This window comes from Zingiber officinale, chromosome 1A (genome assembly GCF_018446385.1).
Source record: "Zingiber officinale cultivar Zhangliang chromosome 1A, Zo_v1.1, whole genome shotgun sequence".
Classification (NCBI taxonomy): Eukaryota; Viridiplantae; Streptophyta; class Magnoliopsida; order Zingiberales; family Zingiberaceae; genus Zingiber; species Zingiber officinale.
Window position 1 is genome coordinate 177,436,155 of NC_055987.1, and position 16,054 is coordinate 177,452,208.

Below are 16,054 nucleotides of genomic sequence, written 5' to 3' on the forward strand. Positions count from 1 at the left end.
CTATCTTTTGATAGTAATCACTATTGTATAGTTAGACATAAACTTGGAAGAAACATTGAAGTTTTTATAAGTTTCTAATTTTGTGTAAATCTTTGAAAATAAAATATATTTTCTTAGAAAACTATTTTTCCATAATAGTATATGCCTTAAATAATGTCTACAAGAATTTTTATGAATTTTTTTAAATTTTATAGAATTTTTAGGGAATTTATGAATTTTGGCTGAAAGTTGATTTCAAAAATTCAGAAACTCAATCGATCAGCCGATCGATTGGGAAGCTTCAATCGATTAGACGATCGATTGGGAAGAGTTCCTTCGCAAGAAGAGTCTCGTTGAATCGATCAGCCGTCCTCAAGGCCATGGTGTCGCGGTAGGACATCCAGGTTGTCACCTAGGTACCCGCAGTTCGAACCCCAGCTACGGTATATTTGTAGGAATTTTTCCTTCAAATGGGGGGGGGGGGGCGTAATCAAAGGATGCTGGGCTTCTAGGCTGGCCGCCGCGTGTACTTTCCGATTTACCCTGGTGGTCGGTGGGAAACTTCCGTGGGACCGGGCTAGTCACCCCCAAGGATAGTCAATGAGGCTAACTGGGATTATCATTTTTTTCATTGAATCGATCAACCGATCGATTCATTCATGGCTGGATCGATCAGTGAATTGATTCAAAGGAATTTTCTGTGAACAGAAGCTCGCGGAATCGATCACTGGATCGATTGAAACAGTTTTAATTGATTGAGCCCCAACCCCAATCGATTGAAAAGGCTAATTTTGGTTGGAGAAGTCTGATTTCAGCACTTTAAGTCATTCTTAGTCTCATTAACCATTTCTAACCCCTTGGAATATATTTATATACATTTAAGGGTGATATTCTTGTTGAAACAAGAATGGTTTGGTTAAAAGTAGACTAAGTTGAAGTTGAGGTTGAGGTTTGCATTCAAATATTGATATTTGAACCTCAAAACTTCAAGTTTTGGGCTTCCTAAAGGTTTAGGGATTCCAAGTCATTGTTGGTTGAATGACAGAAGTTTGGAGCATGTCTTTAGGGAGAGTCACTTTTTAAGAACATGAAAATTATTTTTCAAAACCATGGAAGGTGGTTTACCTTCTTTAGAGAAAATGCTCTAGGATGAGCATTGTGAAATGGTTTAATGCTCAAGGGTGAGCATGAGATACAATGAAGGGTATGGTACCTTCATTGTAGTGTTGTGACTAACATGTGAGGTTGTGAATAACGTATGCGTAACTCTTTAGGGGGAGAGTTTTGATGTGTGCCAAAGGGGGAGAATGTAGGGTTTAAGTTAGACCTTCATTATCCAAAAGAGGAGTTTACCCTCTTGGAAAGGGAGAGAATGAAGGAAATCCTCATTCAAGCTTTGGCATGAAGGGAAGTTGAGGATATAAGATTAGTCTAACTTAAAAGTATTGTCAAACATCAAAAAGGAGGAGATTGTTGGTGAAATATCCCCTGGGTTAAGGTTGACCAGGTTGACTAAGCTTGAGTTGGCTCAAACTTGAGTTTTGATGTTTGGTTTTGATGTTTGACAATATATGAAGATTACAGGAACAATCGTCCGATTGGGGATATTGTTGGTGCAATTCCCCTCTGGTCAAGGTTTGACCAGTTTGATGTGAAGAAAAATCAAGTATGTCAAAGTTGACTGAATACTTGACTGGGAAAGTCCTAATTGGAGATTAGAAAAGGGGAAATCCTGGTGAGTGAAGCCAGGTAAAAGACCTAGTGAGTGAAGTTAGGCAGTTGGAAAATCCTAGCGAGTGAAGCCAGGTGAAAGTCCTAGTGAGTGAAGCCAGACAGATGGAAAGTCCTGGTGAGTGAAACTAGGCAGATGAAAAGTCCTAGTGAGTGAAGCTAGGCAAATGGAAAGTCCTAGTGAGTGAAGTCAGGCAGGTGAAAGTCCTGGTGAGTAAAGTCAGCCAGATGGAAAGTCCTAGTCAGTGAAGCTAGGTAGATGGAAAGACCTGATGAGTGAAGCCAGACACGTGAAAATCTAGGTGGGTTAAGGTTGACCGGACACCTAGTGTTAGGAAGTCTAATTAAGTCAAAGGAGTGACCGGATACTTAGCACAAGGAAATCTAGATGGATCAAGGGTGACCAGACATCTGGGGGAAGGAAGTCCAAGTGAGTCATGGAGGATTGGACACTTGGCACGAGACGATAAGTCCAAGTGGGTTAAGATTGACCGGTCACTTGGCACGAGGAGAAAAGTCTAAGTGGGTCAAAGGAGTGACCGGGCACTTGGTGAAGTAGTCCTAGCAGGTCAAGATTGACCAGATGCTAGGCATGATAAGTTCTAACATGTCACGATTGGCCGGATATTGGATTTGAGAACCCTTGAGCTTGAGTTAAGAAAGTCAAGGGTGGTCAATCAATCAGCTGATCGATTGAATCGAAGCCCAATCGATCAGTCGATCGATTGGGAGAGTGCTGCAATAGACAACAACCCAACCGATCAGTCGATCGATTGGGAGCCTGAATCGCGGGCATAGAAGCATCCCCAATCGATCAACCGATAGATTGGGCACCGCCAATCGATCAGTCGATCGATTAGGGATGGAATTCTTGCGCGACGCAAGGAAGACTGAATTGATCGGGTGATCAATTCAGGCCTTTTCCAACAAAGTACAGAGACGCTCTGAATCGATCACCCTATCGATTCAAGTCTCCCCAATCAATTGGGATATGACCGTTGTGAAGGAAGTGCACAATTAAGCCATGGTGAGTCTCCTTCGTTCGGATCTCTCCCCTTCTTCTCTCACGTGATCTCGCCAATTCTTGAAGTTTCTTGGAGCAAAGTGTTGCTGTACTTTCAAGGTCAAGAGGCGTTCCACACAAGAAGAAGAAGCTAGCTAGGGTTTTATTTGTATAAATCTTGTAAGATTTTCTTTGTATTCGCTACTTCTTTTCTTCTTGTTATATTGAGAGTTTGTGCAAGGCTTCTCCGCCTTTGGTAGTTACCGAGAAAGAGTGTTTTTCTTAGTGGAGAGCATGTCATGTGTGGATCCTTGGATTAATCACCTCTTCTTGAGGTGAATACCAAGTAAATCCTTATGTTAACGTTGTGAGTCTTATTTCAAATTTATTCCGCTACAAATCAACATCGAAGCAAGCAAACAAAGTGCGACGAGCTATTCATCCCTCCCCCCTCTAGCTACAAATCGACTCTAACAACGTTGGCAAGGAAAGTCCTAACTATGGTTAGACAAGCAAAATCCAAGTGGATCAAGGAGGATGACATATTGGCAAAGAAAAGCCCTAACTATGGTTAGGCAAAGAAAAGTTTAAGTGGGTCAAGAAGGGCTACACATTGGCAAGGTAAAGTCCTAACTATGGTTAGGCAAGAGAAAAATCCAAGTGGATCAAGGAGGCCCACATTTGGTGATCGAAAGTCCAACGGAAAGTTGACAAAATCCAAGTGGGTCAAAAGGTTGACCGGACACTTGGTGAAGAAGTTCAAATAGGTCACGATTGACTAGAGGTTGGGCAAGGAAACCCTAAACTTAGGTTAAACAAGTTAGGGTTGGGAAATTGATCAAGTGATCGATTGAGTGATGCACCAATCGATTAGTGGATCGATTGAACGCATTTCTCTGTGACGCGCAGAAGTGTTCCCAATCAATTGGGTGATCGAGCTTGAGTGGATTCGAGCTTGAGTTTTGAAGTTTGGACAATATATTGTTGGATAATATGTGAGAAAGATCAAGAAGGACCGATACTTGACTGGTAAAATCATAACTGGAGGTTAGGAAAGACAAGTCCTAACTCGAGGGTTAGGTAAAGGGAAAGTTCAAGTGGCTCAGCGAGGACTGCACGTTGGCAAGGAAAGTTCAAGTGGGTCAAGGAGGATCGCACATTGGCAAGGAAAGTCCTAACTACAGTTAGGCAAAGGAAAGTCCAAGTGGGTCAAGGGGGCCACACATTGGCAAGGTAAATTCTTAACTGTGGTTAGGTAAAGGGAAGTCCAAGTGGGTCAAGGAGGACCGTACATTGGCAAGGAAAGTCCTAACTACGAGGCAAACAAAGTCTATGTGGATCAAGGAAGATTGCACGCTGACAAAGGAAAACCTCAACTGCGGTTAAGCAAAGGGAAGTCCAAGTGGGTCAACGTTGGCAAAGTAAAGTCCTAACTACGATTAGACAAGAGAAAAATCCAAGAGGATCAAGGAGGTCTGCATTTGGTGATCAAAAATCTAATGAAAAGTTGACAAAGTCTAAGTGGGTCAAAAGGTTAACCAGACACTTGGTGGAGAAGTCCAAATAGGTTACGATTGATCAGAGGTTGGGCAAGGGAACCATAGACTTGGGTTAAGAAAGTTAGGGCTAGGAAATTGATCAAGTGATCTATTAAGTGATGCGCCAATTGAACAGTGGATTGATTGAGCGCATGTCTTCGTGATGCACAAAAACGTTTTTAATCGATCGAGTGATTGATTGGGCTAGGCCAATCAATCAGGTGATCAATTAGGTTTATCATCTTCGTGACAAACAAAGAGTGGTTGGATCGATTGGTTGATCGATTTAAGCCCCAAAATCGATTGATTAATCGATTGAGAGCTATTTTTTCAAGAAACATAGTAGCTATACCGCGAAAATGGTGAATAGATTAGGAAGGTGTCCAATCGATTACAAGGATTCTCGTGAGAGAATAGAGGCAATCTGGATCGATTGAGTGATCGATCTAGAAGTGTTTAATCAATCAGGTGATCGATTGTGAGAAAGGAAAAAAGAGCCGTTGCGACGTTTGGACGGCTGGATGCACTCAGATCTGATGTGGCAATTGATTGGGGATAAGATCAATTGATAAGGAGTTCTAATCCGCGGGATATAAAGACGACGACAAAGATTTAAAGCATCTCTCCTCCGCTCATCATCGCCAGTTCTTGGAAGATTTTTGTGTGAAGTGTTGCTGCATTTCTTAGTCTACAAGAGGTACTTCCAAGCAACAAAAGATCAAGTTCAAGGTTCCTCATTGGTGTATTTACTTTCCTTATCTTGTTGTTTCTCGTGTTGAAGTTTGTACGAGGCTTCTCCGCCTCCTAGAAGGATGATTTTATAGTGTATCTATGAGTGAGGAGTGGATCCTTGGATTAGTCGCCTCAAGGAGGTAGATACCAAGTAAAGTCAAGGGTGTTAGCATTGCTTCGAGTGTTTTTCTCTGCAACTCATCATTGAAGAAGTGACTGGAGCTAATCATCCCCCCCCCCCCAAAAAAAAAAAAAAAATCAATATAGCTTTTATCACCATTGTTGAACTGAGGAGAATGTGAGATAGCTTAATATTGAATATTGCTTTTCCTCGAGAAATATTCTTTGAGAAATATCTTGCATTCTCTCTCATCACCATTAATGATCTTGCTTAGTTGATTTTTTTCAACTACATTTCTAGTGTTTTTAAAACACTTCAACGACCTAATCTTTCATAAAAGCAAGTCTCCATAACTCCAATCTTCTAATTTCACCAAGTTTAAAACTGTGGTTGTCTAATCAGAATGATGACCAGATTGCACTTGTTCTTAAAAGTGCTCAATCTAGAAAATATGCATCGCTTGGTCGTCTAATTTCATTGAGCTAAAACTATGATCATCTGATTGGAGTGTTGACCAGGATTACATTTACTCTTCAAGAGACACTCAACTCAAAAAGTATACATTCCTTGGTCTTTCAATTTTATCAAGCCAAACTATGGTTTTCTGATCGAAGTGCTGACTAGGATTGTTTTTACTCTTTGAGAGACACTTGACTCAAGAAGTATGCATCTCTTGGTCTTTCAATCTCGTCGAGCCAAAGTTGCGGTTGTATGATTGGAGTGTTGATCAGGATTATATTACTCTTCATGAGACACTCGACTCAAGAAGTATATGTAAGGGATCGGTGGCCCGCTAGAAGGGGGTTGAATAGCTAGGTCATCCCCAACTTTGGTTTCTTCTCTACAAGGTTAGTTTGCATAGCTGAATATACTAAAACTAAAATAATTAAATCAAACAAGAATACAAACGCTAATATGATTCCTTTACGTGGTTCAGAGATTGTTTGCTCCTACTCCACAGCGTGTCCTTGAGGTGGATGAATCCTTGATCTTTCGGTGGATCAATCCTCGGTAATCTCCAACTAGATCTTACTCTTTCTTGGTGGAGTACAACCTCTCACAAATCTCTCTTCCTCTTACAAGATGAAGACTTAGATTAGGAGGAAGAGAATGGCTTGGAAGCTTTGGACAATGGCAAAGGAGTGATTCAACAATAATCAGTAGTCACCTTCATGCCCCAAAGCTTCCCTTAAATAAGAGGAGAGAGATGATCAACATATCAACTCATCTCGGCACCAGCCGACTGGTACTTCCACCAATCGAATGGTGCTACAGTTGGAGGTAGCCAACGGCTACTTTGCAGCTCCAACGGTCACTTACCAGTCGACTGATAAAACTACCAGTCGACTGGTCGTTGCTGGCTGAGCGAACAGAATGCTTTTGTTCGCTCCCAGTTGACTGCATAGTCGACTGGACCAGTCGATTGCAACTTCCAGCAGTCGACTGGTCCCAGTTACACACTCATCCTCTCCGGAGTAGCCCTTGAAGCCCTCTTCCTCGGCCTTCATCCCTCAGATGTACCCGAGCCCGCAGCTCCTTTCCGTGCCATCCTTCACGTTGGCTTGAAGTCTGCTTCCTTCGGCTTCACTCTGTTGCTCCTCGTCTACAGTCCCTCGGATGTACCATCCTTCACCGATCTTATGGACCTGAGCCATAGGATGAGCTTCCCAAGCTTAGCCACACCAAGCTTCTCATGTGTGTTTCATCAAGTCCTGCATGACTCAAACACATATCAAAATAATATGAAAGTCTAACTTAAACTCTTTAACACACACATCAAAATCATGATCGTATCGATCAAACTTGGGTCAATTGCTCCAACAATCTTCCCCTTTTTGATGTGTGGCAATATGTTTAAGTTAGGCACAAATCATAACTTTGAAAATTACAAGCAATATGTAAACATAAAGCATAAAACTAAGCTCCCCCTTAACATATACTCTCAACCTTAATTTTTAAGTTTTGCACTCAATTAGGTTTCTAACTTAAACATTCTCATTTCTACCCCTTTAACACCATCAAAAATTGTACCAAACAAGTACATATACCAAGGCATCAATGTGGACTTAAAAATACCCAACACCAGCTCTTGACAGTGTTGGAAAACAGCTACCAGTCGACTGCTAACTGTTGTAGTCGACTGGCACAAACCAATCCGATTTTCAGCATTCTGAAGCCAACTTCATAAATACATAAAAAAAATTCTAGAAAATTCAAAAAATCATGAAATTTTGAACACATATTTCTTATAATGTTCTTTAAGAAGGAAAAATATATTTTCATGAAAATTCATCATATTTTTGAAGTTTTGATAAAAATTCAAACACCTTGAAAATCACTCAAATTTGTATCAATTTGAAAACTTGTTTTGAATTCATATGTTTCAAAATAACTATACCACAGTAAGTAAAACATAGAATTATTTTCAAAACTTTAAAATGTCCAACTATGGTCTATGGTCAAGATGCCCATTAATTAAACATTTGTTTTCCCCATAGTTTGCCTATGATCACTAAAAATTGATACATTTCATAACTCATCAAAATGACATAAGCATAAGTGAATTATTTGTATCATCCTACCATCTCACATCTATGTTTAGAAAATAATGCAAGTCTTGTGAGATGAAATAAAGGTAACCTCTACTTAGCCCTCTTTATCATGAATTTCTATCAAGGCGAAGTGCACCCCCTTAAGGTCTCAAGTCAACAAAAAAAAAATGGAATTATGATTTCAATGGTTGACTAATCTAAAATCCTCTAACCCTTGAGGATTGACTTTGACACCCAATAGACATTCTTTCTAATTGGGTTAACTAAATATTTCTTGGGGATCCATTTTCTATCTATGGTCTTAGTTTTTGATTGCCCCCTAGCAAGTAGACAATGATAGGTCTTTTCATTGTTGGGTTCATTGTATCCTAACCCATTTTTCTTAAAACTTTCCCTTTGACTCCCAATTATCATATTTAAAGTTTTGGATCCAATTTCAAATTTTCTAAAGGCATTGGTAAGGTATTCTACCTTTTCCCTTAAAATCTTATTTTCTTCTACTAAACATGAATCATTTGAATTTGTAAAAGAAGCATGCATATTATTGTCCTTAGAACACATGGATTCTAATTTTTCCTTAAGCATGCAAATATCATTTTTCAAAGATTTGTTCTTTCTTTTTTCCTTAAACAAATTATCATTTGTACTTGTAATAATTTTAATTAAAACATGGTGAGGAAGATTATGTACCTCACTTACCGAGAAGTCCGAATCCGAAGTTTGACCTCCCCCTTCACTTGAACTCCTTTCTTCATCTTCACTTGAGCTCCTTCCTTCTTCTTGTTCGAATGAGGTGGAGGCTACATCATCAATTCCCATTAGAGCAAAATAGGGCACATGGTGTTCTTTTTCCTCCGATGAAGATAGATCATCCCATGTTGCTTTTAAGTTTTTGACCTTCTTCCCTTTTTCTTTTGATTTCTTCTTCTCTTCATTCTTCTTTTCTTCTTTTTTTTCAAGAGGGAGCATTCATCCCTCATGTGTCCTTCTCCTTGGCAATTATAGCAAATAACTCTCCTTGTCCTACTCTTGCCTCTTGAACTCCTCCTACCATGAGATTTGTTAGAAGAAAAAGTTGTAAATGTTTTTCTCATCTTCCTTACTATATATGCCTCTTGATCGCTATCCATTGAGGTACTTGACTCTTCAATATCGAAAGATGGAGATTTCTTCTTCTTCCCCTTTCCCTTGTTTGCCACAAGGGCTACTCCTCTTGATCTATGGACTTCTTCATCTAATCCTTCAACTCTTATTTCGTGAAGCTCCATTGTTGAGAAGAATTCATCCAGAGAGGATTTCTCTAGATCCCTTGAGATGTAGAATGAATTTACAATTGAGCTCCAAGTTGTGGTCCTTGGGAAAGCATTGAGGGCTTTTATCATCATGTCTCAGTTTGAAAGTATTTCACCTACACTTGTTAGTCCATTAATAATTTCCTTAATTCTAGAGTGTAAAATTGATATTTTTTCTCCTTTCTCAAGCTTGATGTTGTTGAGTTGACATCGGAGAAGGTCTCTCTTTGCCAATTTTGCTTCCGAAGTCCCTTCATGAAGCTCCACTAGTTTCTCCCACAAGTCTTTGGCGCTTGTGTAGTTTCCAATCCTAATCACTTCTTGTTGGGGAAGAATATTTAGTAGATGACGCATTGCCTTTGAGTTTGCTAAATGCTCTTCCTTTTGCTTCTTGATCCATCTTGTTATGTCGATTGTCTTATTGCGTTCATCCTTAGGTGCTTCAAAATCACTTCTCATGATTAGCATTATATCAAAGTCGGTATTGAAAAATACCTCCATTCTTTTCTTCCACCAAGAGAAATCTCCTTCGAATTTGGGTGGATGGATGCTTGAACCGGCCATTTTGATGAAGTGCTCTTCTCAGTGATTAGTCTGTTGAAGGGCGTCCTCGCTCTGATACCACTTGTAAGGGATCGGTGGCCAGCTAGAAAGGAGGTTGAATAGCTAGGTCACCCCAACTTCAGTTTCTTCTCTACAAGATCAGTTTGTGTAGCGGAATATACTAAAATTAAAATAATGAAAACAAACAAGAATACAAATGCTAACACGATTCCTTTACGTGGTTCGTAGATTGCTTGTTCCTACTCCACGGCGTGTCCTTGAGGTGGACGAACCCTTGATCTTTCGGTGGATCAATCCCCAGCAATCTCCGGCTAGATCTTACTCATTCTCAGTGGAGTACAACCTCTCACAAATCTCTCTTCCTCTTACAAGATGAAGACTTAGATTAGGAGGAAGAGAATGGCTTGGAAGCTTTGGACAATGGCAAAAGAGTGATTCAACAATAATCAGTAGTCACCTTTATGCCCCAAAGCTTCCCTTAAATAAGAGGAGAGAGTTGATCAACATATCAACTCATCTCGGCACCAACCGACTGGTACTTCCACTAGTCGACTGGTGCTACCGTTGGAGGTAGCCAACGACTACTTTGCAGCTCCAACGGTTTACCAACGGTCACTTACCAGTCGACTGATAAAACTACCAGTCAACTAGTCACTGCTGGCTGAGCGAACAGAATACTTTTGTACGCTCCCAGTTGACTGCATAGTCGACTGGACCAGTCGACTGCAACTTCCAGCAGTCGACTGGTCCCAGTTACACACTCACACTCATCCTCTCAGGAGTAGCTAGCCCTTGAAGCCCTCTTCCTCGGCCTTCATCCCTCAGATGTACCCGAGCCCGCGGCTCCTTTCCGTGCCATCCTTCATGTTGCCTTGAAGTTCGTTTCCTTCGGCTTCACTCCGTTGCTCCTCGTCTATGGTCCCTCGGATGCACCATCCTTCACCGATCTCATGGACCCGATCCATAGGATGAGCTTCCCAAGTTTAGCTGCACCAAGCTCCTCATGTGTGTTTCACCAAGTCCTACATGACTCAAACACATATCAAAATAATATGAAAGTCTAACTTAAACTCTTTGACACATACATCAAAACCATGATCATACCGATCAAACTTGGGTTGATTGCTCCAACAGTATACATTCCTTGGTCTTCCAATCTCATCAAGCCAAAACTGTGGTCGTTTGATCGGAGTGCTGACTAGGATAATATTTACTCTTTGAGAGACACTCGACTCAAGAAGTATACATCCCCTGGTCTCTATTCTCATCGAGCCAAAGCTATAGTCATCTGATTGGAGTGCTGACTAGGATTGTATTACTTTTCAAGAGACACTCGACACAAGAAGTTTGTACCCCTTAGTCTTCCAATCTTATAGAGCTATATCTGTAGTCGTCTAATTGGAGTGCTGATCATGATTGTATTTTTCTTCTATAAACACGTGACTCAATTTCTTAGTCAATTGCAACACATATGATGCAATCCTTCTAACACATTTATTTTGACCTCCAATATAGCTTTTGGCCAAGTAGGCTTGATCTTCTATCTTAAGTCTTTCATTAGACTTCTTTTTGGATAATTTAAACTCACTATCCTTAACTTTGTGATTTTAGTCAGATAACTTCCACAAAGCTTTGACCATCATTGTTACATTATACCCATGGTATAATTTTATCGTCCAACCTTTTAAGGTATGGTTATCACATAGGAAAATTCTATTCTTCCTTGCAAATAACTCTCCCATCGCTTAACATTCACTTTTAGATGTGCTAGGATATCTTTTGATGGTAACCTTAAAAGGTACATTTTCTTCAAGTAATACAGTGTCTTTTACTATCATCGCTTGAAGATAATTACGGAGAATTTCTCCTATTTCTCTCCAATAGAAGTGGGACCCACGATCGCCATAACCACAAATATTGTCTTAAGATTGTTGGAAATTTTTATATGTATATAGATCTTCAATGTTGATTCAACAATTGGGTCTGGTTAGTTATCTCGACGATAAGTCGATGACTTGAACCGGTGGAGTTTAGTATGGCGACATGGACCTTGTCCCATTTTAACTCTCGACACACCCTTTCAGTTATAGAGGCACCCCTTTGGGTAATAGACATATCCCTTTTAGTATCATCATTGTCAACTAACTCTCGTCGATCATCGAGTTATCCCTTCGGATATCAAAACACTCCCTTCGGATAACCTTATCCCTATGGATAAGAGTATTAAGGTTGAGGTGACGACTAGACCTTCTTTCCTTAAGACAATATTATCCCGCCTAGGTGCTTATGGTTTATCGACAATCATCTCCCAAGATACAACAACTTGTGTCTTGAAATAAGAGTACTCTAAATTTCTGAGCCCTGTCAAACTTTCGAAGTCTTGAAACTCTTAAGAGAGGAGGGAGAGAATAGAACTTAAGAAGAGAATTCACAACTTGAGAATTGAGTGAAATGAGTGATTGAGTGGAAGGAATGATGTTTCTTTAATACGGATGAAGGGTTACTCCTAAGAGGTAAAATGTTTTTTCTAAGAGGTGAAAAGACATGGGGTGTCTTTTCACTTAAATTTTATCAATTATCATTAATTCAAATGATTAATCTGATTAATTATTTACTTAATCTATTATAAATATTAATTAATTAATTAATATTTATGATCAATTTTTTAATCAATCAATTTGATTCAATCAATGAAATTAATTATAACTTCACATCCCTCAATGGTTCCGCATATTCGAATTAGTGTTCATGTCATCCATGAGTCCAACTCATGTGTGTTGGTGCGGGAAACATCTAACGATCGAACCTGAGTTTTGATAATGGCAAAGGATTCAAAGTTAAGGAGTGTTGTGATCTAACATGTTGAATGAGTATTTCAGGAAAAGTCCTAACTGCGGTTAAGCAGGTGAAAAACCCTAGGGGGTGGTAACCCTAGGTCCTAGGGGGTGGTAACCCTAGGTGGAGAAAAGTCCTAGCTGCGGTTAGGCAAAGGGAAAAATCCTAGGGGGTGGTAACCCTAGGTCATAGGGGGTGGTAACCCTATGCGGAAAGTCTTGGCAGGTCGATGGCTTCAGGCAAAAGTCCTAGGGGGTGGTAACCCTAGGTGGAAAGTCCTGGTGTCGCGAACCAGGTGAAAGACTGGACTAGCCGGGAAGCGGATGTCCAGCAGAAAGTCCGGAAGCGTCGAGTGTTGAGCAAAAGTCCATCGATCTGGAGGATCGCAGCAAGTAAATCTTCCGAGTGGAGTAGGTGAGGACGTGTTCCCGTAGAGGGAATTGGCGTCGGGTCGACCTAGGGTTTCGGGATGGGAACCCGGACAGTTCGAATCTTGTCAAAACTTTCATTATTATCATTCATTATGTTTCTGTGCTAACTTTGTTTTGCACGGTATGTGTTTGGGACTAACACATTTTGCGGAACAAAGGAGCAAGTTACAACTCGGATGAGCAGTTCCCGAGGCGCCTCCATGGAGCTTGAGGCGCCTCGGGTCCAAGGCTGAAGCAGGTTGGGCGCCTTAGATGAAGTTCAAGGCGCCTTGGGTCGAAGGTTGAAGGCGCCTTGGGTAGGCTGAAGGCGCCTTGAACTGGATGAAGTTCGACCAAGTCTGTGCTGATCTCCGCGGGTGACTCGGCCTGTTTAAGGCGCCTTGAAGGGCTTCAAGGCGCCCTGAACACCCTTTATAAGGGGTCTTGAGCAGCAGAACCAGAATAACGAACTCCAAGCAATCCTTACGCTACAAGCTGCTCTAGAAACACCCAGAAGTGCTGTTACAAGTCCCCGACAACCCGAAGCTTCAGATTCTGCTACTTTATTGTTGTCGGTATAATTTGTTTTAGTTCTTTCAATTGTAATATCTTATTGTACATTTTACGAGCTTATAGTTGTTGCCCACGGAAAACGATCAAGTATCGCGGGCCTTCGAGTAGGAGTCGCCTTAGGCTCCGAACGAAGTAAAACTTCTTGTGTCCCTCTGTGATTGCATTCGTTATTTCCGCTGCGTATATTTACTTTGATAGTTTTACGATTCCGATACGATCAAAATAGCCACGAGCGCTATTCACCCCCCCTCTAGCGCGTCTCGATCCAACAATGTGCGAGTCAAACTTCTATACGATCATATCGGATTAATCCTTTATTAAGTATTAATTTCTTCACTCAAGAAATTAGTTTATAACGATCTACTCACAAAATAACTGTCTTATCTCTATTTAATTTATAGGTCAACAACACTAATTTTCCAACCGAATTGACGGTCAATCTTGATCTGACCACATTTCTTATTTGATAGGATTAACAATACAAGGAAACAATTAAAGAGCATAAAAAAAGGGTAGTTGATAACTTCAATTCCTTCCCTAACTTTTTCGGTAGGGGTCTTTGAGAATACCGATTTGTCTTGAAGCATTATTAATTTGCGTTGGCTCGGGACATTGAATAGACTTTGGCCTTATACTGTGAAGATTGATTTTGAAATCAAGGAGAACACTTTAATAAAGTGATCAAACAACTGATTAGAATAAACTTGCTAAAGCAACAATTCAGTTGTTTGCTTTACTACAAACTCCATGGCATATGTCCTTGTGTTCATTTTACGACTAATGGCAGCCTACTGCAGGACATCACAAGTTATACATCATTAAGAAATAGTAGTCATATCAGTATCACTTATGAGGATAATGGACCTTATTTACAACTTAAGAAGCATCATTATTTGGAATAATTTTCAAGGATTATTTATTTATTATTTATGCTCATCTCACCCTAGAAGCATTCCTTGTTGCTTGTGAGCACTGCTCACGAGCTACAGAGACCTCGAGCTATCTTGGCACTACTATTGGGTTTGTCGTTGGAACTAGTGTGAGGGAGGCATCCTCCGCAATGTGTCCATCAGTGGTAGCCACAATTTGCCTACACTGAACCAATATTCTACCTCTACCACGGAATGTTGCTTTGTTGATAAATAAATGGGTTTGTAAATGTTGAATGTATTATGGTTTGTGAATGTTGAATGCATCATGGATGGTTTGTGAATGTACATAGTAATTTTGAATGTTAGATTGAAATTTGGATGTAAACAAAATTTTAATTTCGCAATTAGGGAGTTCTATGAAAATTTTAGCTAAATTTAGTGATAGAATTTTATTTCCGTCGCTATATTAGTCACTCTACTACTGTTTTGGATTTGCCACTCTATTGTTGTCTTGGCTTGATCTTCCATCAATTGCTCTAATGTTATGACCCGATCTCTCAATTCTTGATTTTTCTTGTCTTACCATTTACATTTCAGTAGATAAAGAACTGGGGCGACCCTTGAGTGTAGGAATCATCATATGATTATATATAACTTTTGTCTAAGAGCTAAGACCATAGAGGAAATTTTTTTCCTTCTACTAATAACCTTATAATATATATCATTTATAGCAAGTGTGATAGAGTCTGTAACTTTTCTCCCTCTATAACAAGCTGAGACACTTGTACAACTCGATCATTTATATTGTCATGTGTAAAAAAATATTATTATTATCTAATATACAATTAATAAAGTTATTCATTACTAAATATGAGTGGTAATAAAATTTATATTCTTACATCTATGGTTTTTAATCAAACATCGACAAAAGTGTCATCCTTTTTTGGTGCATATTGCGAAATATCTCCCAACAAGTAGGAGATCTCTGTAAAGTATCTGCATCATACACACATTTTTTATAAATTAAAATAAGTTCATAATAATTAAAAATTCTTATATAATTTTATTGTAAATTCGCCAAGTTTATTACATGTTCTACAACAGATTATGATCCAGCCGTATGTTTTATGGATCCCGTGCTTGGCCAACGAGCTTAATATTTCTATTGTTTCGAGTCATCGATGAATTTTGCTATCATTTTTCTACAGCCCAATTGTTCCTTCATGCAACCCAAATCTCAATGGTACCTAGAATGATCTTGCTCCCTTCGTTCTCCACTTGTATAAAAAGTCATTGTATAATTTTTGACAATAATTGTTTTGTTTTTTAAAATTATGACTTAATATATTTTTTTCTATAGAAATATCAAGAAAATTAGTATAAAAAGATATTATATTATACAGTATCAATAATATTTAAATTATTTACTAAACATTCCTGATAATGAAAATCTTTAAGATCTTGGTCTACATATCTCCATGTAGAACCAGAAGTGCATTGATGCTCTTTAAATATTTTGATTATGTAAGTAGATTCACTATGACAATTGGGAGTAAAATTGCATAAAAGACTTTTATTTTTCAAAATAATAAATAAAAGATTAGATGAATTTAAAGTATTAATAACATCTTATCAGTCCCCAATAATACTCAACATATATCTAACATGATTATATCTACAAAATAATATTATAATACATACACATTCCAAATAATAATAAAATCAGATAATAATATCTTATATGGTAAAACTAGTGAGATTTGCATATAAAAAACAAGCATATCTATAGCTGAATCATTAGCATTAATCCTAAAATTTAATAATATCACTTTTACTTTACCATAGTTTTCAA